This window comes from Excalfactoria chinensis, chromosome 6, assembly GCF_039878825.1.
Source record: "Excalfactoria chinensis isolate bCotChi1 chromosome 6, bCotChi1.hap2, whole genome shotgun sequence".
NCBI lineage: Eukaryota > Metazoa > Chordata > Aves > Galliformes > Phasianidae > Excalfactoria > Excalfactoria chinensis.
The window spans coordinates 12,750,034-12,772,885 of NC_092830.1; the positions used below are offsets into that span (position 1 = coordinate 12,750,034).

The window sequence follows — 22,852 nt, forward strand, 5'->3', positions numbered from 1 at the left end:
GAACACAATGAAATCACGTTAACAAACCTTTTGCAGATACAGCTGGAACAGGATGCGGCCTTCAGATCCAGCTGAAAGCTCGACAAAGCCAGGTGAGAGATCCTCAGATGGCCAAATCACATCCTCCTCAAAAGAAAAGAAAAGAAAATGTTGAAGTTCATTGCCTGTGCCAGTCTGCCTCAGTTAAAGTCATTGAACAAAACTGTAGGAATAAAAAACAGCTTCTCTAGGAACTTCTGTAAAAAGTCTGCTAAAGGACTGTGATAGGAGCTGCACAAATGACATTTCTGTTGTCTTCTCGGGAATTCTTTTGAAAAAAATATGAAAATAGATGAACAAATTAATCACCACAGACTTGTCCTTGTGATTACTTGACCTATGCAGTTCCAGAGGGGAAAGTGCTCCTCCATAACCAGGCTGTTAAGAAACTACTCTGCAAATAAGATCTTTCTCTCTTTATTGTAATGGGTCTTGACATTGACATTGTCATGTTAATTTGCCAATTCAATCACGGTATTTGCTTGAATTGAAGCAGAGAAGACATATGAACATCAGCCACCAAGTAAGTACACGAAGAACAAAAGCTACCCCTCTATGGTCAGTGGTACTTCATGTAGTTTTCTTTCAGCAAAAGGAATGGTCAAATATCGGAAAAATACAGACAGGCTAAATTGTAACAGTCATCAACAAAACAAAACAAAGGAACCTGACTGGGTGTGCTTGAGGGGAAGATTTGCTGAATGATTTGCCAGATTCTATCTCCCTAAGAAAAAGAGCTAAAATTTTATTACAGCTGAAATAAACTGACAGAGGATTTGCTTGTAACAAAGACACCCCTCCAAGCATGAAGCTTGCCATTTCATGGCTACCATGGTTGTGTCATTGCCCAATCCCCTTTTGGGAAGGAGCAGGAGAACTGAATGCAACCTGTAAATGGGAACCAACTTGGATGAAAGGACCATGTACTACATACTGGTATCTGCAGAAGATGCACAGAACCAGACTAAATATGTACAAAAACACATCTGCCAACTCAAGAAGTGAAGAAATTTAGAAATAAAAAATATTTTGTATACTTTCTACAAACAACCTTAAAGTTGTAAGCCCTGAAGACAGAAAGAGACTGATTGCTGTCTCACTTTGTAAACAGAAACCTTTGCTTCTTTGGAAGAATCTGGAGTGGTCCAAAATCCTTGGAGAGAGCTTTCATTTACTTTATTTTACCTCCATCTTTCTCACATGCACATTCTGTCTCATGATGGGTTATAGCCAACTGCATATGTGTGGTGCTTGAGTAGATATATTTTAAAAAGAAGAGTTTGTTTCAAAAACAGGAAAAGTCAGACATGAAGATTTAACACCAGGTTACAGGGAATCAGCATGAGGTATCCTGTGCTGGGTCGCTTCATCTCATAGATCGTACCTGCTCTCAGATGCCAAGCCCTGCTTTTAATTCCTGCAGTTCAGAGAGCTGGTCTTCCAGCAGAAGTATGCCGTCAGGCTACTGCTGTAAACCATCACCAACCCCAAACTGTTGTTTTCAAGCACACCATTGCTGCCCCACTTCCTTTCCGGGGGGAAGATATGCCTTTACTAGAGACAAATTGATTACTAAGAACATGAGAACTGAACAATGTATACGTTTACACGTAATTACATATTGTGCAAATGCAAAGCTTTGGTTCAACTGAAGGCAGCAATCTCAGAAGGAAGCAGATGGGAATAGGTTGAAATTAACGACCCTCAAAAAGATAGATACAACAGAATTCAGCATCAAGTTGTGCCTCTGGTTAAGTTCACAAACAAGTGTCTCAAGAAGCAACAAGTGTTTAAAGTAAAATCATAAGCATCACAGCAACGGACAAACCCGTAAATAAAAACTCAAAGGTCTTAAAAGGCCACTGATTTGCAGGTGGATATTCAACAGAAATGTGATACTGTAGACCTGATATGAAAGAGCTCTCTTAATCTCTTTTTTCACACTGAATGCAAATGTCATATATCTAGTAAACAATTCATTTTAAACCATTTACGTACAGCAGAAAATGTATTTTAATAGTACTTTTCTAAAGGTCAGATAATGCAAAGGAATACAGACAAAAAGGAAACCAAAGCTTATCCAAGTGATAATTAGAACGTCCTACTAGAAGCTTATGTAACGTAATGCTGTTGAAAAATAACATGTTACAAAATGAAAAGGAGTAAACTGCCTGGCAGGATCAAGATTAAGATTTAGGAAATTCCCATTAAATCAGTTTGGACAAACTGATTTAATTTACAACAACTAATGCTGATTTACAACAGCATAAGTGAGCATACTCTTAGATATTAAACAGTATAAAAGTATAATATTCTCTTTCTAGTCGAAGTGTTCTGAATGATAGGACTTGGCCTACGTTCTGATTTTCACTCTCCCCACACTCTGGGAAAGACCACATGCCATGTTTAGACAAAACTGTTCTGTGGTACAAAATAAGAATCAGTTATGAAATTCTCTTTCCAAAACTCCCAGGCCCTAGAATTCAGACAGACTCTGAACTGATGGGACTGCCTATATTCTCTAGCTTACCAGTCAAGCTTTTCTTTAAGAGCTGCTTTAAGGCCAAGCCAGGACAAGTTGGTCCTTCTGATTTCTGTGCAACAGTGCCTGGTGTTACACTAATGTCTCAGATGGGCCACACTTTCCACAAGTCAGCTTGCATTTCCCTCCATTTCTAGACAGGACAAACAAACGCATACAAACACATATGGTAAATTCAGTTTAGCAACAGAAACTAATGGACTAGGAAAAGTAGTTACTATTTGCAAGCCCCTAAGAGCAAAAATGTCAACACCCAGCTGACCGAATGTCATGGTAGTATACACAGACATATGTTTATACCCTGGGGAGCACAGAATAATTTTAAGGCATATTTTGCCCCTACTTTCTATGTTCGTGTGCTTCTGACGTACACTCTGAAGCCATTAATTCTAACAGGCCAAGATGTTCTCCCATTCAGGAGAAAACAGCAAGACATTCTAAACTAGGTGGGCAGTGACTTCTTGATCAACAATAACCATAATAAAGTTGTCAAATCATCCTTCTCACTTTTCATTCACAACTACCTTCTCAAGTTATTGCAGCAGGTAAGTAACACATCAAATTTATCCTGTAATTATCATTATGCTTGTGCAGATGCAGCTATTCCCAGATTTCCAAGAATATTCACAAAGAGCTGAGTCTGAAAAAAATGAATACAGTATTTTATACCACAAAAGAAGATCGGTTGTCTGCTTGCAGCCTGGGCAGATTCTAAAAAGCAGAAGATTCAGTGCCCCTATCTAATTGTTCATCAAGCAAATGGCTCAGACAAGCATCTGACAGCAGGAGCAGAAGGTTTCCACTTCAACCCTGAGGAGACATCAGCCTTCTTCAATGGTAGGGTGTATCTCACCCAATAACTTCTTTCTTACAGTGCCATGCAATTTACCCAATACTGTGCAGACACTCATTCAGTCATCCAGAAGCTATGGATCTTGGAGACCTTTAGAAGAAGACATTCTTCTTTACTGTACAATACTGCCTGAATAGCCAGGGCCATCTCTGCACTGGATCTACTGTATATGAATAGAAGTTTTTATTAACTTAATGATGTCAGCAGAACTACACTGAACTTACGCCAGAGTTAGCCCACTCTGCATTGGCATTTTTGTACCAGAGGCACCAGCTGCTCATACACTGCATCTTTGACTTGTCCTGCCTCTGCAGATGGAGAGGGTACAGTCAGTCACTGGAGAGACTAGTCCAGATGTTTTAATTGTTCTATGACAGGCCAATCCTTACTCAGTCAAAGCTCTTTCCATCCTCAGAAGCCAGAAATGGAGAACGTTGATCAAGGTTTCTCTCAGCCAGCACAGTGCCCTTTTACATCAGAGTTGTTCATACTGTAGACTTGTACAATTAGAGACCAGATTTTAAACTTTTTCACAACTTGCAGTAGGACATAATTGCCAAATCCTTTTGCAGTGAGAACCATTACAAATTAAGCAGCTGCTGAAACACCAATCCCCTTCTATTATTCTATTTGTGGTGTTTTTATATGCATCATAGTCCACAGCTATCATTCACCTGAAGCACATGCTAGAATGTCTTGAGTTTGCCAAGCGAGTCAGTGCACTGGGGTTCAGTAGTTCCCACTAACGTGGTCTGTCACATAAAGAAGCAAAAGAAAAGTTTCTGGGGAGCCACAAGAAAAGCAGCATCTCAGCAGGCAGATTTATCACGCACCTTCTCAACTCACGATGACTGTCCAGACAACACTGGTGTGAGATAGGGAATGCCTCTAGAGTGGGCTGTGTGCAAGAGGCTTGAGTGGGCTGTAAGAAATAGGATAGTTAGGCTTGGTGATGAAAGCCTGGAAAAATGGCTCCCAGCAGTCTGAGGAGCAACGTCACGAAGTTGAGTCCCTGTCCACATCAGAATTGGTTGCATATGGCAAAACAACGTTACGTTTTTCCCACCTAACAAACTGTGAGAAGCCAAACTACTCAACTTACTTCATCTAGCCTTTAAAATTAATCAATCACATCAGGAACCTGTAAAATGGAAGTTTTTTGTCCAGGAAAGAGAACTGGAAAAGACCAATGGAGTCAGAAAGTCATTTCTGTACAAGCCAAACTGTTTCTCCATACAACATACATACCCCTACCCCTTTTATTACTATCTGATGCCACTGCAGGGGCCACACAGGACATTCCTGTGACACTTTCTAATTTTGTGGCTTTTGATCCTTTGCACTAATGGGCTGAATTTGATTAGAGGCTGCTAGGAAGTGTCATCGTTTAGGAAAAGAAGGAAGAAGATGGATGGAAGCTTTGTGGATCGGTCTGAAGGAGAAGTACCTGGCAAGTCTGTCGGCCTAATGTAACACAGAACAGTATCATTTTTACTGAATTTTCAAATATTATGTTGAAGAAAAAAGCATACTCTGAAAGAACAGCTTAAGATACTGCAGAAAGAGAAAGCCAGATCAAGTATACAGTCAAGGAAAAAGCACTAATCACAAAAAGGAATTTGAGAAGAATTACTCACTGGGTCAATCACCCAAACCAGTGCCTGTATTCTTTATTTGTGTATCACAAGCACACCAGGAAAGAGGGCAAATAAAATGTTCTTCCACAGAAATCACTATATTGAAGCAGTCAACAATCTTAGTTATCTGAATACACCTTAAATCGGTGCTGAGCTCAGATTAAAAAAAAAAAAAAAAAGTAAAAAAAAATAAAAAGTATAAGGATTACTTTTAGCAAAACAATTAATGAAGAAATTAAAGGCAGCAGCAGCTCATAACTACCTATAACTCCAGGTGAAAAATCTTTTTCTCTTAGAAAGAATTCATGTTACAAAATGGGATTTGTTTAATATGCTATTATACAGTTTTATGGTCTTTAATTTCTCTATTTGGTCACTTTATGAAGAAAGAAATCAGAAAGTAAAAACAAAAGCTGGTAGTAAACATACATTAAGAAATAGGAAGAATCATGGGACTAACTGACCACTTCAGTGATTATGAAAACTGTAAACTATTTAAAGAGATTACTTTTCACTACTCTTCATTAGGTTCTTATTACCTCAGTCATTAACATTTGGCTCTTATTATTATGATTGTGAAATACTGCTCACAGTAATGGACAAAGAAAGTTGACGTGGCTATCTTGATTAACTCATCAATAATCATTTGGAATAATTTTTCTTCATTCACTGGATGAATCATTCACATGTCCTTTTAATAATGCACATTGTTGCACAGTAAATTAGCATTAAGATTACCCACCTTTGGGACCTACATTCTGCTTCAAAGCCTTGCTCAAAAGAGATAGGAAATGTGAACTTTACTTAAAAAAAAAAAAAAAAAAGAAGACAAAAATAATAAAAAAAAAGAATTTTTTAGAAAACAAAGACTTCTTTGTATGTTTTCAGTACAGCAAGACATATAGCCCTTGGATTATGCAACTGAACTCAACCTTTAAGCCACTGTATACTCGAGAACATGTGCAAAACATATTCCCCATCTATTTTAATTCTTCTCAGGAGAGTAAATCAAATCTCTCATTTCTAAGGTAAATATAAAACTGAATCATGAACTGAAATTACCTTTTTGTGCACAGATAAGAACATAAAAGGACACTGGTTGGCTGTGGATCTGATCTTGCAAACCTCCACTCAAATGTGGTTTCATAGTTGGTTGTGACTGCACACCGACTGTGCATGTGGAAGTAGGCCTTGATAGGTCAGTCTTGTCTCTGTGGAAATCCCTGACAAGTCATTTTCTTTCTGAGGTTCACCCTCAAAGGACAAGAGGTGAAATTCTAGCTCTCAAGTCATACCATAGTCACTGTGGCAGGCAACAACCTATACCAGCTCTTTGCAGCTACATTGCTCATGTCTCAAATATTATTTTCCATGAAACAGCAGCGAGATGGCATTTTACTCACCTCTTCCCTGCAAAAGACAACACTAACAGCCAAGGCAATTCTTGAGACACTCAAGTATCTTGGCTTTTCCCATCTTAATATATATATTGCTTTATCTAAATATTTATTGCTACATTTTTTCTTCCAAAAATCACTACATGCTTCCTCTTTGAAAGTGCATCAAGCAGCTATCTTACAAGTTACCCATTTTAGCTTTGGGGAAAGGCAAGCCACTGCTTTACCTTCCTGCTGGCTGCCATCACCTGAAAGTAACAACCACAAGTCTGGACACCAAGCCACCAGCTGCAGCCAGGGTCAGGTTATCAAAAAGAGAGTAAAACAAGATAGAGGAATAGTGCTCTGTCCACAGTATACTTCTTCACTCTGAAGTAATTAGGAGCTCAGGAGCTTCCTGAGCAAGGAATTCCTTGTATTTAACAGAAGACTTTTCCTTCCATTGATTTTTCTAACTTACTTTCAAACCATACAATCCAGTTACAATCTGCAGTGTCCTGTGGTGGTTACCTCCAGAGTTTTACTGCACACTGTGAGAAGTAACATTTATTGTTGCATAGAGGAGATGAGGAATCTTAAGATACTCTATAACAAGAAAGTCTCCTGTAAGTCTTTTAAGTCCTTACTGTTTTGGTGTTGTTATTTATCTGCCCTAAACAATGTCACATCAGTGAACACATTTGTTTTGCCATCACCCACTTCACAAGCAGTAATCTATAAAGATGGAAAATAGCTCAGGACCAGCACAGGTTCCCAAGGAACTCTCCTGTGACATCTCTACATTGAACAGCTCAATCATTTATTCTTGTTCCTTGTTTTTTTTACCTTTTAATAGCTTGTTGATGCATGTGAAGAACTTCCTTCTTTTCAGTTCTTTCATAATCTTTCAGTTTTTCCATCATCTTTCATCATTCTGTCTTTTTTAAGAAACTTTGGGAAGGGGCGACATAGTCCAAAACTGGTGAAGAGAAGAAAGAAGAAGAAATCACTTCAGTTTCTTTATCTCCCACTTTCCCTCATTCAGAAACACACATTTACAAGTACAGCTTGTCGTGAAAAAAATCTTTCTGAAGACTACCAAATTTTGTCTTCTTAGCAGTGGTCTTTCTGAAACAGCACAGTTGCCAGTTGCTGTTATATGGTTATTCTTATGATCACAAGAAAATCACTAAGAACCATCTAATTCTCACAAATTCTCACAAAGAAGAAACCGTTTCATGAGAAGGAAGTTACTGCTGGGGATAGAGAAGGAGAATAACATTTGTTTTATAGTTAGGATTAATTGGAAAATAAACTATGTAATGGATGCTTGTGAAGGAATAAATAACATAATGGAATATTCAGGCCATTTTCCCATCTTTATGTGCAACAATGTATTTCAGCCCCCCACTCATAGAGATGGAAATAAATACTACATAAATATTAAAATACTTTTTATAGTTACAATGGGAAAGACATCTTCCTGTACTTTACAGCTGAAATAGCGTTAATCTGCTCTTTTCTCTCTGTGCTTTATGTAGCAGCTATTTCAGCATGCTGAATCTGCCTGCTGAGTGAGGAGGGCAGCTGTTCATCTGGTGCACATTTCCACTGCAACAGCTCCGGCAGGAACATTTGCACCTCCAGCCAACGCTATTGGCATCAATGGTGCCAGCGGGATTTGCAAGATTTCCGCTCTTCTACACACCTATCGTATGACAACACTTGAATCGTGTAGGATTGTCATTTCAGGAGACACGATTCAAGATCTCTTGAACATATTCTGAAAGCTCAAAAAGAATATAAACAAAGGAAATGACATGTGGTTTTATGATCACTGCTATAAAATATCTTATCAGCTGAAGGACAGTGCCCCAAACTGCAACATATATTCACTTGAACGAGCCTCAGATAACTAAGTAATTCTCTTAATTTTGCTGGCTTTTATTTATTCTAGCTTCTATGTGTGCAAGCAGACCACTGCGCGTGTTGGGTCTGTGAAGGGATCTGGCCCAGCAGCTGAACATTTAAACATATGGAAGTAAAACTATTTTCACATCAAGTGCTACAAATTGCTGAATGAGAAAGAATTTCATTTTCTCCCTCCTGCTGCCCTGTCGTTTCCTTGGTTGGTGTTTTTTTCAGTTTGAAAACATAGGTGCCTTGGAAATTCGTCACAAAGGAAAAAAACTAAAAACAACAACAAAAAGACAGAAGTAAAATTGAGACTTAGAAACGTAATTGATTATTTTGTTTAAATGATCCAGCTCTTACATTTAAGAAGAAATTGAATTTTTTCCGTCAAAAAGTACATCTTTTTCCTAAGGATGTACTTAAAATTCCACTTTTCAGTTGGATATTGTTTTAGCTGAGAAGCTTTCACTGGGTTTACTAGCACAGAGAGGAGATGCCACTCAGTGCCTCCTTCCCTTTTCATCACTACATGGAGAAGTATTTATATAGAAATTGTCTACAAGCAATTCAAAGTCTTTCGCGTTCTCAGCTCATTATAATTCTTGGTTTTCACAATGACTGCATTTACAAATATTTTCCTGGTGCATATTTTTGTAAAAACATTTACGTTTCATTGTTCTTTTGTTCCCAGAAAACTGTCCTCTTAGCTACACTTAACTAAGAAGACTTTGTACTTTTGGTCCATATTCATCTTTTCATTAATAATTAATGTATCATAAAGATAATGATGCTCAGTGAACCAATTGTTTTTCTTCATTATGTGAGAAGCCAAAAGTTGCTCTTTGACTCACCACTCAAGAATCAAAATTGCATCAACAGTGGAGAACACAGAAGCAGAACTTTTTGACTTGTAAGTACTGAAAGTGTGGAAATGAACAAAAACAAATTACTTTACTTTTCTGCTCCAGCTCTCAAAACATGGTGGGTCTACTACACACAGCGAAAGCTATTTATGTGCTGATGAACCTGATATGCATTAACAAGTTCACTTGAGGATTTATACTGTACTGTTATACAATCCTAAAAGACACTGTTAGAAACCATAAAAATAACTGCAAAAAAAAGAAATCTTTTTAGTTAGTAAAATAGGAATAGATTAAATTCTTCAATTTATTAAGATGTTCCCACCTGTAAAAAATTCAGTGCCATTAACACTGTGCAGTTTGGCATATATATGAAGTGGTGAGAGGACTGGATCACTAGCTACAAAGTGGAAGTCCCAGCTCTACAGTAACGTGGACGCAACACTGACCCACAGCCACATAAGTCAGCTTAATACCTCATGAAGTCTAAGCGGACAGAAACAATTAAATACTATTTCCAGAAAGATGCTGTTTCCAAAGAACACAGTAAAAGGATGATAAGAAATAGAGAACACAAAAATTTATCTTTCCATTATTTGCACATATTTGGTTTAATCATATTTAAAAAGAGAGGACAGCAGGACCATTGCCTTTTCTGCCACTTTGAAGCACAATGCTCCTTTAATATTCCACTGTTCTTCAGACAAGGATTACATGACCAAATCAGTTCAGATTTCCTGTAACTGAATGAAATCTTGGGCTCTGCTCTACAGCAAATATGTAAATGCTAAAAATAGCTGCTTGCTCTAGAGTTAATCGCAGCATCACACCCCATTCCCAAAATGGCTCCAGCGAACAGGAGGTCTGTGGAAAGCATCAAAGAGTTTGAAAGGCGCTGGACTAGAATGTACATTTATGTAAAAACTGGACACCGTGTCACCTACAGCTGTACATTCATTTAGTATAATCTTTAAACTGATGCAGCTGTGCTATGAACAACAGGGTAGATAGAGCTCATGGTACAGCACCAGACATGTTATCAGCATTAATCAAGTAACAAAAGCAATTACCTTCTGAAATCTCAGTATGTACAGATTTTCTAGTATAAGTCAGAATAGAACAAGTTTCTTTAGCGTATTTAATGTTACATTATTTTGACATTTTTAAAATTAGCATCTGCTGCCTGCAGTCAGCTTGCTTCATTGATCTCTCTGTTCTGCCTTGTTATTGTTTTCAAGTATTTATTCTTTTAAACCTATCTTTTAAAAATTATTCATAATAAAACAATTAAAAGAATAATGTTACTTTTAAAACATATTCTTGGCAGTTTAGGTGCTTTTTAGGGTGATTTTTGTGCTTTAAAATTAACCTACTCTGAGGTTTAGCCTGTGCTTGCATTCAAAGTCCACTTAATTGTGTAACTTGGTTAAAAAACAATAACCCTAGTGGTGAAGACACATTAACCTAGTTTTATGATGCACTAAATAAAGCTTGAGTGAACAAAAATAATCACAATGGGAAAATTTTGATGTTGCAAAGCTCTGAGCACCCAACACAAAAGCAGTAAGCAATTTCTGTGGTTCTCCCAGCTCCTAACACTGAAGGGACCGCATGGCTCTGTGGTGAAGACCCTGCAGCTACTGACAAACACAGGACAGAAGAAGCAGACTGACCTCTTGATGACAAGCTGATGCTGACCCCAACAGCTAGGATGTCATTCGGGTATACCCCATGGAGCCTTCTGCTTTGTCGGGAGAAACAGGTCACCCGCTCCTGCAAAGGGGAAAGGTCCCTTGTGTCCCAGGAGCCCCAGCCCCTGCTGTTTGCTGAGTCCTGCTCCTCCACACTGGTTGGGGAAGGGGGAGAACCATGAGGGCAAGGGGCTTTGAGATAGCTCCTCAGTGCCTCCACCTTTACCATTTTCTTATGTTTCATGACAAACAAACTGCAGCCAACATTGTGAACTTTATCTGAAGCACTCACACGAGCCCTAAAAGCATGATCCAATTCTTTCCCATGGCACTTTCTTGTGAGTAAGTCTCTAAAAAGCTCAGTTACTGTCTAGGCCTTTTCATCGACTTTTTTCTTTTATACATCAATAAACAAGTAGTTGCAAAAGGTTCTGAAACAGCTGCGAAATAGCATGAGTCACATATCAATTGGCAAAACATGAATACTATGAGTGACAAGTGTTTCACAGCCAGATTTTTCTTGTAATGCTGAGTAAGTGCAAAGAAGGGTTAAGACCAGAACTACCTGGTTGTGGGAGGCTCCTTCCCTGGTGTGTCCCAGGCAATTTCTGGAAGAAAAGCCTTCCTGATGGGTAAGACCACTTTCTCAGCGCTTTCTCTTGCCACACTTTTTTTCTGCATACTCCCATTTTGGACTGTAAAATGACCTAGAGCTGAAAAAAACTCAAACATCTCCTGTTTGCATAAGGACACCCCACCTGTGTAGGTACACAGTGATAGACGAGTGTGTGCTGCTGCACTAACACAAACTGTAAGGGGGCTCTGCCTGTGCATTTGGGCAGGTGATCCCTCCTGCACTGACAGCTAGAGGTATTACTAGACCTTGAGATGTTACTGAAAGCCACATGTATTTTGGTACTTACCCTCAAGGTGTTCATCCCTCTAGAGATGTGTTGTTGAGAAAAACTCCCTGTTTTCATTATTCGAAATAATGCTAGACAGCAAATTTGGCCTTACGAGAACCGTTAGATGGACACTTTCCAGAAGCTCAGAACATGAGCAAATAAACCCTCAAACAACTTTTTCTTTTTTTTTAAATCTTCTGATTCTTAGGCAAATCTCTTGTTTTTGTTTTTCTCTCCCCTTCATCTGACTCCTGATTTCCCCAGAATCAAAGACATACCGGTGCAGCTTACAACAGCAGTTGTTAGCACATTACCTACCACCCATGCCTGCATTCTTGGTGAGGACACAGGCCCGTGTACAGTCTCATACATGCAATTGCTGGCTGGTCTTATCTCTTTCCCTCCCCCGAAATGTCCTAGCTTAGGCCTTGGTACAATAAAGGGCATGCAGGCTACTTTTTTATTCTTTGAAACACCCCCGGGAAATCATTCCCAAGCAGAGGAATGCTCACTATGGCCATACCCAGTTGCGCTCGAATAGCAGGTCTGCTTGACAAACTACTTAAAGCTATCTCATTCACCACCACTATTTGCTTGCCTTGGATTTCTTGCCTTTCACTTCCTGCATGTAGAGAAGATGTGAAGAAGCGCCCTTGCCAGGCAGGGTGAAAAATACCAAACAGAAAGGCCTTTTGCACAAAAACTGAGAAATGCTTTCAGCTAAATGTGCAAGCACCTAATCCCCTGTCTGCATCTTCTTCAGGTTTCAGTATATCTAGCTGTGCTTCAAGCTGTTTCCACCCACAGTTAATCATCCAGCCACCCTTTCTTACGCATATTATAAAACAAACAGTAAGCAAGCATGCAAAAATGTAGCCTTTCACTGTGTTGCTCAGAGTTACCCCATCATATTAACGAATCTGTCCATCAGAATACAACTGAAACAAGTTTACCTGAATGCTCAGAGTTTGTCATTTCATGACTGGAGGCTGTGCATTGCAAATAATGCAAGTACTAAAACCATAGCCCAGTGCCAGCTGCCCTGTGGGAGGGACTATAAACTCTGCAGCCAGAGTAAACAGCAGGATACTTTGAGTGACCACTGCTTCATCCTCCCACACATATCTTATTCATCTCATCTCCTTTTGATGACATTAAAAGCTGCTGTAGCATAAAAAGAAATAGTAATCTGCAAGAGAAATATGAAGAGCAATTTAATACTCATGCAAGCTAACAGATCTGAAAGCATGGAATAGCTGTTACTGTCATCAACCAGGTTTCTAGCTGAACATAAGTTTTGGTAAGTAACGCTCATCACAAAGTACAGAAGAAGAGACAATATGTGGAACATTTAACTCTTAAGATATTGAAAAAGTTGCATTCAAGTCATTGTGCAGAAGACACAAGCAAAATTTCAAAGAGTTCTCTTGTTTACCACAGTTCTGAATGTTACCATTCCTCCTTCTCAGACGTTATTCTACGTTATTATTACTTCATCACAAAGTTGGTACAAATAAATAGAAAGGAGAATGTGATACTGAACTTCCGGGTAATGTTATGTCTTTCACGCACAAAACATCCAGGCGGGTGCTTCTGGACAAGCAGTGTAAAGCTCTGCTGCTAAACCCATAACAGGGTTAGTGAGAACACAGAACAAGAAACTACTTAAAAACAAAAAAAAAACCTCTATCAATCTTTGCAGAAGAGTTGATTCCTCCATTACACCAGCCCGAATCTGCTGAGCTTAACAGGTCTAATTTTCAACATACAGCAGTGGGATACCCGAGGCAGTCCTGCAGTTAGCAGCCCAGTTAAATTCTGGTAAGGAAAAAGCCCATGCAATCTTCAGAAGAAGCCCAAACAAAGACTCAGCAGCTGGCCATTGTGGCTCTAACTAATCAGAGAGAAACCACCTGCAGTAATACCCCCTTTTCTGTTTTCTCCCAGCAGAACCTTCCAAATGATGATTAATCACTGAGTAAACTGAACAACTGACAATGACATAATGACAAAGGGAAGGCAGAGAGGGGCACCGGCACTGGTGGATGTGGCTCGAGCATGGGTGGGTGGAACAACCAAAGAAGATGGATGGCCTGAAAACACTTGACACTTAAGTATCTCCTGTGTAGCAGGAGGACGGCTATGCTAAAGTGAACTGCCAGCTTCAAGCAAATAATGCTCTACACAGCAAGCTGACACACTTCCTTCAGCTGTCAGCAGCAACGCAGAGGGGCAGCTTCCTCAGGAATGAACTAATGAGGCTTTTAATTGGGATGTGAAGCTGAGATAATAACAGAAATAAGAGATACTGTAAATGACAGGATAATCCATTACAGTGGAAAGCATTGAGAATGTTCTACTGATTATATCCACAGATTATCCTACCTATGTCCCTACTAATTTGAAAAATGATGAATCATAGGGTTCAAAAAGGACTCAGATGAGTCAATTAGACTAAGTAGTGATATCAAAAACTCATATTTTCTACACTTAGGAATCAAGCATGTTTTGCCTAACAACAAACAAAAATGAGCTGTACTTCATGCTCTCAGTTGACCAAGTCATTAGCAACATGGAAGAGTGCTTCTTCAAGTTTTGCGTATCTTCAGATATTCTTGCCCCACAGAGTCCTTTTTGGCAGACATTTATTAACGGGAAAAACATTTGCAGGAAATGAAATATTGTCTTGCAGCATTCTGCTAATTCCACTTCTAATTCTGTCAGTTCAGGGTTATGTTAGCAGTTTCACTGAGTATCAGTACAAAGAGAAAACTTAACTGCTATTAGCCAAAGTCTGCACACTCAGTGCTCAGACCAAAACTGAGTTCCAGTGTCCATCTGGATCACTGCTTCTCCCCTTATTTACATCATGCTCTCCCCAAAGCTGAAATGCAAGTGGTGTAAGAGTAAGCCGTAGAGACACATTCACTGTGCACTGCAGTTTGGGCAGTAACCCACACTAATGCAGAATGATCAAGTGTCTCCACCTGCTTAGAGATACATGGACATTCAACACCCTATTGCCTTTGAAAACTTTGCTGATCACTTGATTTTAAAGGTGCTTTCAATTGAACAAATAAGTGTTGTTTGGCTCAGCCTGGTGCTAGTTTTGCACCAGACAAAACAGGAAGCAATATCTGAATAAAGTCAGGAGGAATCGATCCTCTGCTTACTGGTTTTGTTATTGATTTTGTTTCATATTAAGAAAGTAGTACAGGAGCAAAAAAGGACTTGCAAATAATTATATGTGTATTAAAAAAATACATTGATGTCGTGTGGGTTGTTTTGGGGTTTTTTGGGTTTTTTATGGGGGGGGGGGATATGGGAGGACAAATGAACCCTGTGTGCTTTTATTTTAGCTTCAGGTTAAGTTGGAGCATTTTTCATTTGGAATTACTGAAAAGCAGGAATATCACCGTGTATTTGAAAGCTGCTGCATTTTCTACATCTCAAAAGGCATTTTTTGAGTGGAGAAAACATTCAGAAATCACTTCATCTACTCAGAATATAAATTAACTCCGATTTCATTCCAATTATAACAATTTGCATTTTCTCACTGATCTAACAGAAAAGTTAAACAGACAATTAGGATGAGAAATACTGCAACGATGCATCTGCACTTCCAGACTTTAACCTATGTCAGTATTTTTATAGTTTATTTCTTTGGTGAATTGTTTAGTTAGGTTTCATTTTACCTAACATTTTCTATAAGGGCCTTTGTCGTCAAATGCAGCTTTAAAATACCTTAGCTTTGAAAAATAAATAGAAATAGACGTTTGAGGACTGAAAGGTATACAAACCCCAGGTAACCTCTTGCAGATAAAACCACTTGGTCAGAAGCATTTATGCTACAAAACCAGAATCTTGTCAACTTGCTCAGGAAGGAACTCGCTCAGAGTGTTCCTCAGTAAAAAAGCAGTGCAGAGGCCACTCCTGTACAGTACACATTCTCAGCACAGGAGGCAGATGAACTGCATCCATGTTCTGTGCAACAGGTCTGCTGTTGCCATATGACAAAAGCTGTATTTGGCTCTGCCCAAGACACCTCTATCCCCCACCTCCACAGCTCAAAGTATCTCCTCAGCAGTAATGGCACATCGAACTTCCCCATTTCAGCTACAAGATGGAGCAAGAGAAGAGTGAGAGTGAGTATGAAACAGTATCATAGAACATAGAATAAGGCTTGGAGTCCACACATTGCTCAGAAACTAGCTGCATGTTCTGATTTCATCTCAGAGACTACTGAACCTTCAGTGGCCTAAGCCATTCTGAATCTAGGGTTCAGTTCCCAGGCTCACTCATGAACTCTCAGAAATGTTGTCTGTCTTTAATTACAACGTTGTAGGACTGCCAAACATACCCTGAAAGGCGTGCACATTTTCAATTTTTATTCATCCATCCTGCTATATATACTTGCTCCATTCTTCCACCGTATCAAAATGACAGCTAGTGATTATGTGCAGGATAGCTGTACATCCATGCTTATGTTTCATGTTAACTGCTCTCATTCCTTAAAAATCACATCACACCCAATAGATGGTAAGAATCTTCCATAAAAAACAACAAACAAACAAACAAAAAACCCTCAAAACTGTTTTTGCTCTTCCATTTGTAAAGTCAATATTAATTTCTGTGAAAGATATTTCATGTCACTCTCCTTCAAAATCGTCCACAATCTCCAGTCACTTTGAGAAGTCTTTCCTCTTCCACCAAGAATCAAGTTTGTCTAGACTTGCACCTCAACACTGTACACTCCATTTGTTTCACACATTCCCTTGTTGAAGGACAATGTATAATTTAAGGCAGTTGTTTAGTGATAAAAGCACAACCTTTCCAATAGAAAAGAAAAATTCATTTTCAGTTCTGCTCAGACACCAGTAATCGTTGCCAAATTTGCTAAATACTCCATCTCTACATTGACATCTTTCTATTACAGCACAGACTTTTCCACTGACCTTTGGAATTCCATTCTGTGATCTCTTCTCACAAAGATCATCACTATTCACAGCCACACTAGTTGGAACTTCTTGACGCTATTCTTTCCTATGCATTTCTACTTCCACATCTGTATTTTTTTGGTAAAAAACAAACAAAATCCACCAACAAAACAAACAAAAAGCCACAGTCCTTTTACAATGTCTATTGCTAGCAAATATTCCTTTAAGTAGGGCACATGTATTTCTTTTGATCCAGACAGGATCAGGAGATGAAGATAAAATGCTTTCAGGAAAAGCCCTCTATCTGCATTTCTTCTTGCTTCATATTTATCCAAGTTCTCTTCACTTGCTCTTCAGAAATAGGTTCTGGAGGTCTTTGAAATGTGCAGATAAGAATTTTAAAAGGTTCAGCAACAGAAAAGGCCAGAAAAATTGTGAACAAGCAGGAAGAACAGATAATTTACTTTGTTACTATTCTTCTTCTTCTTTTTTTTTTTTAAGAAGCTTCTTTTCTGAATTCTTACAAAAACATACACCCCAATGAGAGAGGAAGTAGTAGAAGAGAAATAGGAAAGTACAGACAGTGCATTTTCCCTTCAAAATGTTTAAAACATCTTGTGCTGTTTCTTTGCAACAGTGAAGATTGATGTCTTTTTTAGGATAATGCATCAAGAAACTACATTACAAAAAATACCAGTCTTCTTTCAGTTAGTTCTCTGCATGTGGCAGGATACTGGTGAAAATCAGCAAATTTGGGATGTTAATGTTCAACCAGGTACAGTGAAGGGTGTAAAGCACTTAAAGACAGATCAGCCCGACAGACTCTGCACTCCAGCCTATTTAGCTAGGCATGTACTTTAGTTGTAAGTTGCCTTGTTTAATTAGCTGCTGAGGTGTTCCATCTTCATCCCTAGTGCCTCATGTCTCATAGGATGCAGAAGCAATCATTGCTTGGGACTATGACAGAGCAGGGCTTGATTGTTCTACAAGATGTCCCAAGGATGGGGACCAGACATTGTTGATTAGTCATTAACTTTGCAATTCTTAACATCTTTTTCTTTTCTTTTCTTTTAGAGATGCTAAGACAGTCACAGACACTTTGGAAAGATCCAAGTGCTGTGTAGAAGATGACAGATTGCTTTGTGTATTTTAAAAAGGGCTGATTTCAGCAGGCTCTACCACCAGAGCAATTTAAGAATGAGGAAATCATAGGAAGAGATGGTGGAATTTCAAGGAGAATAATAAGAAAAACCGCATTAACATGCATGCATATTTGAAATGTGCATAGAGATGTCTCTATTGAATGTACTTCTACTACAATACATATGCAGTATCAAAGTATGTCTTGCTGAAAACTTCTACAAAAAACTGTTTCTAGCAATTAGCAAAATTCCTCAGTCCATACATAGGTTTATGTTACTCGTACAGGGGGAAAACAAGAGACCTGTGAAAGATAAAGAAGAGGTGGACAAATAGCATAGAACTGGCTGCAAAGACCACCCTAAAGTAAGTGCACTTCTTCACAATGTAATTCCAGGTACTGTGTTCAATGCAAAACTGCCTAAAATTTTTTGCAACATCAACTCTTTCTATTGCGACATTCCATTCAGATGCTGCAAAAGGATTCCTAGGAGCTTTGTTACAGGGTCTTATTACTGTTTTTTGATATACACGAGGTTAGGTTATGCATTCAGCTTTTTAGTTAGTTAACAGTCTAGTCATATCTTTCACTTGCTCCCAACTACAAATGTAAGTAAGTATGTAAGAAAATCTCAAGACCACTCATGAAAACAACTTTAGTCCAATGGTAGCTGGGCTAGTATTCACAGTATGCATCAGTTCAGGCAGTTCAAGTTAGTAAGACAATTTTCCTAACCTCTGAGCTTTCTCAGAGCTTTCTTCTTGCAGAGAAGGGCAGAGCAACCAAGCCTTGATATTGCTGCAAAACCTTCAGTGTTTTTCAACCATTTCAGTTTGTTGTTGGATTTGCTGAGACCACAGAAGAGCACAGACCTCCGGCAGAAATCAGTTTGTAATGCTGGGCAGAGATCCAAGCCTCACAATTCCATTTACATGATTGTACAACATGGTGAAACTGGCACCCTGATTTACAACAGCCCAGATGGGGTGAATTCACCTCAAAGATGACTATGAAAACGATTTTTTAACCAGCCTGACATCCCACACCTATTGGCCAGAGAAATCAGGACAGCACCGAAAAAGCACTCATCTACCCATTAAAGTCAGCTTAACTTTCTCAATCTAGTACCTCCTTTCCCTTGTTTAGCCAGATGAGGTTATGCTTCCAATCCCTCACAGATGCACCAATAATTGGCTATACAGTTGGAAGGAACACAATGCATTTTCCAGCTACCTATCTAGCACCTCTGGGAGCAGAAGCAGCACCAGCCTTTCAGCCACCACAGCTCACACCCTGTTTGCCCCCTGAAAGCAAATCACCAAAGGTTACTTCATCTATCTGATTTGCCCCAGAGGCCACCAGACAGCCTTCCAAATATAGCAGGACACTCAGAAAGCTACTGCCTTCTGGCTAAGGCACACAGCGCCTGCCATGCAAGCACTTTACACCCTTTAGATGGCAAGGACAGCACCATAACTATAAGGTCCGTGGTCACAGACGGACTGTATGCATAAGTTCCCAGACCCAATTGCTTTTACTCTTCCATTACACCTCCCTTGTCAACTGCAGCTTGAGTGCACTGAGTTTCAGAACCCAGACAGTTACCAAAGCATCAGAAAGGCAATTTTTAAGGAGGTTCTTGAAAGTTTTTGCAAGAGACAGTAATTTTTTGCATTCCTTCTCCAAGTCCTTTAATTGACACGAAGTAAAAGTTGTGTGATTTACATGTGCCTGGAAAGGATGGAAACAGCTATTTTTAACTGTATCACTTGCTTTTAATTCCATCATTCAATTAGACATATATTTTAGCTTCAGGAAACTTTCTTTTCAAGAGGTGAAATGCCAGCACAGTACACTAGCAAAACCATTAGCTGTCAAAATAAAACAGGCTTCATATTCACAGAACAACAAGATCAACTACACACGACGAAAATAAGATGGCAGCGCACTTTTACTTTTCAGCAGCCAGTGCAGTGTTTTCTGTATTAAATTTAATAGGCATTTTACATGGGATGTCAGATATTTTTGACTCTGCAAATAGGGATCTTTCTTTAGGAAAAAAAAATAATAATAAAAAATTGAGGCTTCCTGCTGCTTATACAGGGAAATCATTGAGGAATAGCATGGAACTGCAGCCTTACACTAGCAATGACTAGGTACTCATCATTTTTAAAAACAATGTCACAAAAGCTATTTCTACGCTGTCACTCTTAAGAATAATTAGTTTCCATCAAAGCAACAGATTATCTGTTCATGTTGTCCACTGGGTCATTACAATGGGCAACCAATACAGATAAATGGTATCTAATCTTTTCTGCTCTTCTATTGGACTGATTGATGGTTATAACATCTCCAATATTATAAGGCAGAAAAATTATGCTGACATTTAGAAGCAAAAGCACAGAAAGATAAAACTAAGTACAAAGCACATCCAACACCATAAAAAATAAAAAAAGAAAGAAAAAAAAAAAAGAAAGGAAAGAAATAGCTAAAGACAAATAGAACAGAAAAATAAATGACAATTAAGCCAAAAGAGAATTATAGAGGGGAACAGTTATACGTTGTGGGTGGCAAGGTCTCAATTAATTATAGAACATGAAGGGAAATCCAGGCATTTCCATGAGATGTTATTAAAAGACATATTGACTGAGCTTTCTTTACATGTTTTGCCCTAGAAAAAGACAAAAGGATTTCCCTCGTATTGATTTGCTCCTGGAACTGGTCGACTTTAAGCCATGAAGAATAACCTAATGAGAAGTGGCTGGGCAGCAAACAAGAAAGAACGAATTGCTGCCACTGACACTCACATTTGTGAGCTTCCATATATTATTGCCTTTTTCAATTTAGCATTTGTTCATATTGCTTGTCAGAAACCATTAAACCACAACATATTCTCTAAAGTAAAAATGGTTAGCCTATCAGTTACTCACCTACAAATATACAAATAATCACAATTTTCAGCCAGTCTGCTCAAGAATATTATCACTTTTAACTAACTGGCTGGATCTGCAATGTTCCTGCAAGGTACTAAACACTATGAGCTGCTCTCAGTGAGAAGGGAGGTACTCAACACCTTGGAATAGCAACCTTTTCCTCCTAGCATTGAAGGCATTAATTCCATATTCATCAGCTTCATTCTCTGCTGCAGAAGTTTTGCAGCCATAGTAAAATGACCACAAGATCTTCCAGCCAAAGCAGCAAGATGAGGATTATCTGGGCTGGCCATGTGACAGCCTGTGGGCTGAGGACCTCTTAGCATCACCTCGCTAGCAGAGATAACAAAAGCATCTGCTTTGCTGTGATGGCCTAATCCCATCCATGACAGAACCACTATGCAGGCAATGACCAGAAGAAATTCAGAGTATATCTCACCAGGATTACATACACTAACATGAGAAGATTAAGCAGCTCTATGCTAATAATTAGTATCGCATGGAAGCTGGCTTCTTTCCACAAGAGCAATGGTTTGCAAATGTAAATACCTTCCCTTACGTACTTAACAATTGTCCTCACAGTTGTGATTCTTCAAGCAGTTCTGTATAGCATTCACAGATTGAAAATAATTTTCTATTGTGATGAACATATACAGCAGGAAAACTGCTCTCAATGTATGCATCCACGGTCTGGTAGCCACCTCCAAACGTATACAATTAAAAGTATGTTTCTTCTTACTTCCTAGCATTCACCTTTTTGATTTATCAGAAACTGTCCCTCACTTCCACCTTATAAAATTTTGTCTATCAGCTGATGTTGTCATTTCTCTGGGACACACATAATATTGACTCTCAGGCAACAGAATGATTCAGTATGCAATCATTCTATGGAGTAATAGCGCACAGAATAGCAAGGACACCAGTGGATGTGGTATGCCTCAGGCAGGCATGAACCAAATAGGGTCTTGACTACACCAATGTTCAGAGATTAATACCTTTATAAAGAACTGTCTTCACATACGCTGTCATTGAGTTTTAAGTTTTCACTCTTACTCATCCAGGTCACTGCTTCTGTGAAGAATAAATCATAGAGCTACGCTTAATCCATTTATAATTCCTACTCAGAATGAAATGTTTCCTCCATAAGACCTCTAAAAAACTCCTGTCTCAAATGCAACAAATGCCAAAATACCGACACACTGTCTGAATGAAAAAATACAAGGTTTCCATCACACCATTTGTAATATTCCATTCATTTCTAAAAACAGCGATAGTTTAGTGTTATATTTTTACTTCATATTTGGTTTGGAATTGATATATTTTTTTTTGTTGTTTTGAATAGCACAGATGATTTTTTCATTCCACAAGACCAGTTTAATTCCAGAACACTAAAACATATTAATTAAAAATGAAAAATGTGTTCAAATCAAGCTATCACAGATTCCATTCCACTTAGCTTGGTTTTGAAAGGGAAATATTTTATTTTAAGCTTTGTAACCGTCTCTTTTAATTCCCTATTCAGATCTTTTGAAATGATTGTGTAAGTTGCACATCTCACATGTACTAGCCCTGAGGGGCAGTTATGGTACATACGACATCTGAAGACACGATATTTCAAATATTATCTTGTAAACATCAGGTTAATACTGATACCTGCAAATAATTGGCATAGCACAACCAAAATGTTCTGAATAAACTGCAAAAAAATATGCACAAGGCCACAAACTGTATTTTAAAACTGTCTATACCAAGCAACAACTTGAAAACGGAATTCTCCACAGTGGAATTCTGCCTGTACTGTGGGGTTCAATAGACTTTGGCAGTGAGATATTTCCTTTCTTTAAGCATATTCCAGGGCATCAGGATACTCTACAGCCCTGTTGGTTTTTATTTGAAATGAAAATTCTCTCATCCAAGCCTCTGACATAGAAAAATGTATCAAGTTATTTCTCCAATTGTACAATAATTCGGCAAAAGCTTCTTCATTGACAAGGAATTTGGCATTAAATTATAAAAGGCAA

General features: G+C 38.7%; 1 long non-coding RNA gene across 1 annotated transcript in view; it reads right to left on the minus strand.

Moving 5' to 3' along the window:
* Positions 1–65: 65 nt before the first annotated feature.
* The window catches only part of LOC140254206 (uncharacterized), a 53,314-nt gene continuing 30,527 nt past the window's right edge, over positions 66–22,852 (minus strand). Inside the window, exons 2-3 of the long non-coding RNA XR_011904090.1 lie at positions 7,294–7,426; positions 66–126 (exon numbers count right to left, since the gene is read on the minus strand). This is a non-coding gene — a long non-coding RNA (uncharacterized lncRNA). The remainder of the gene's footprint in view (positions 127–7,293; positions 7,427–22,852) is intronic.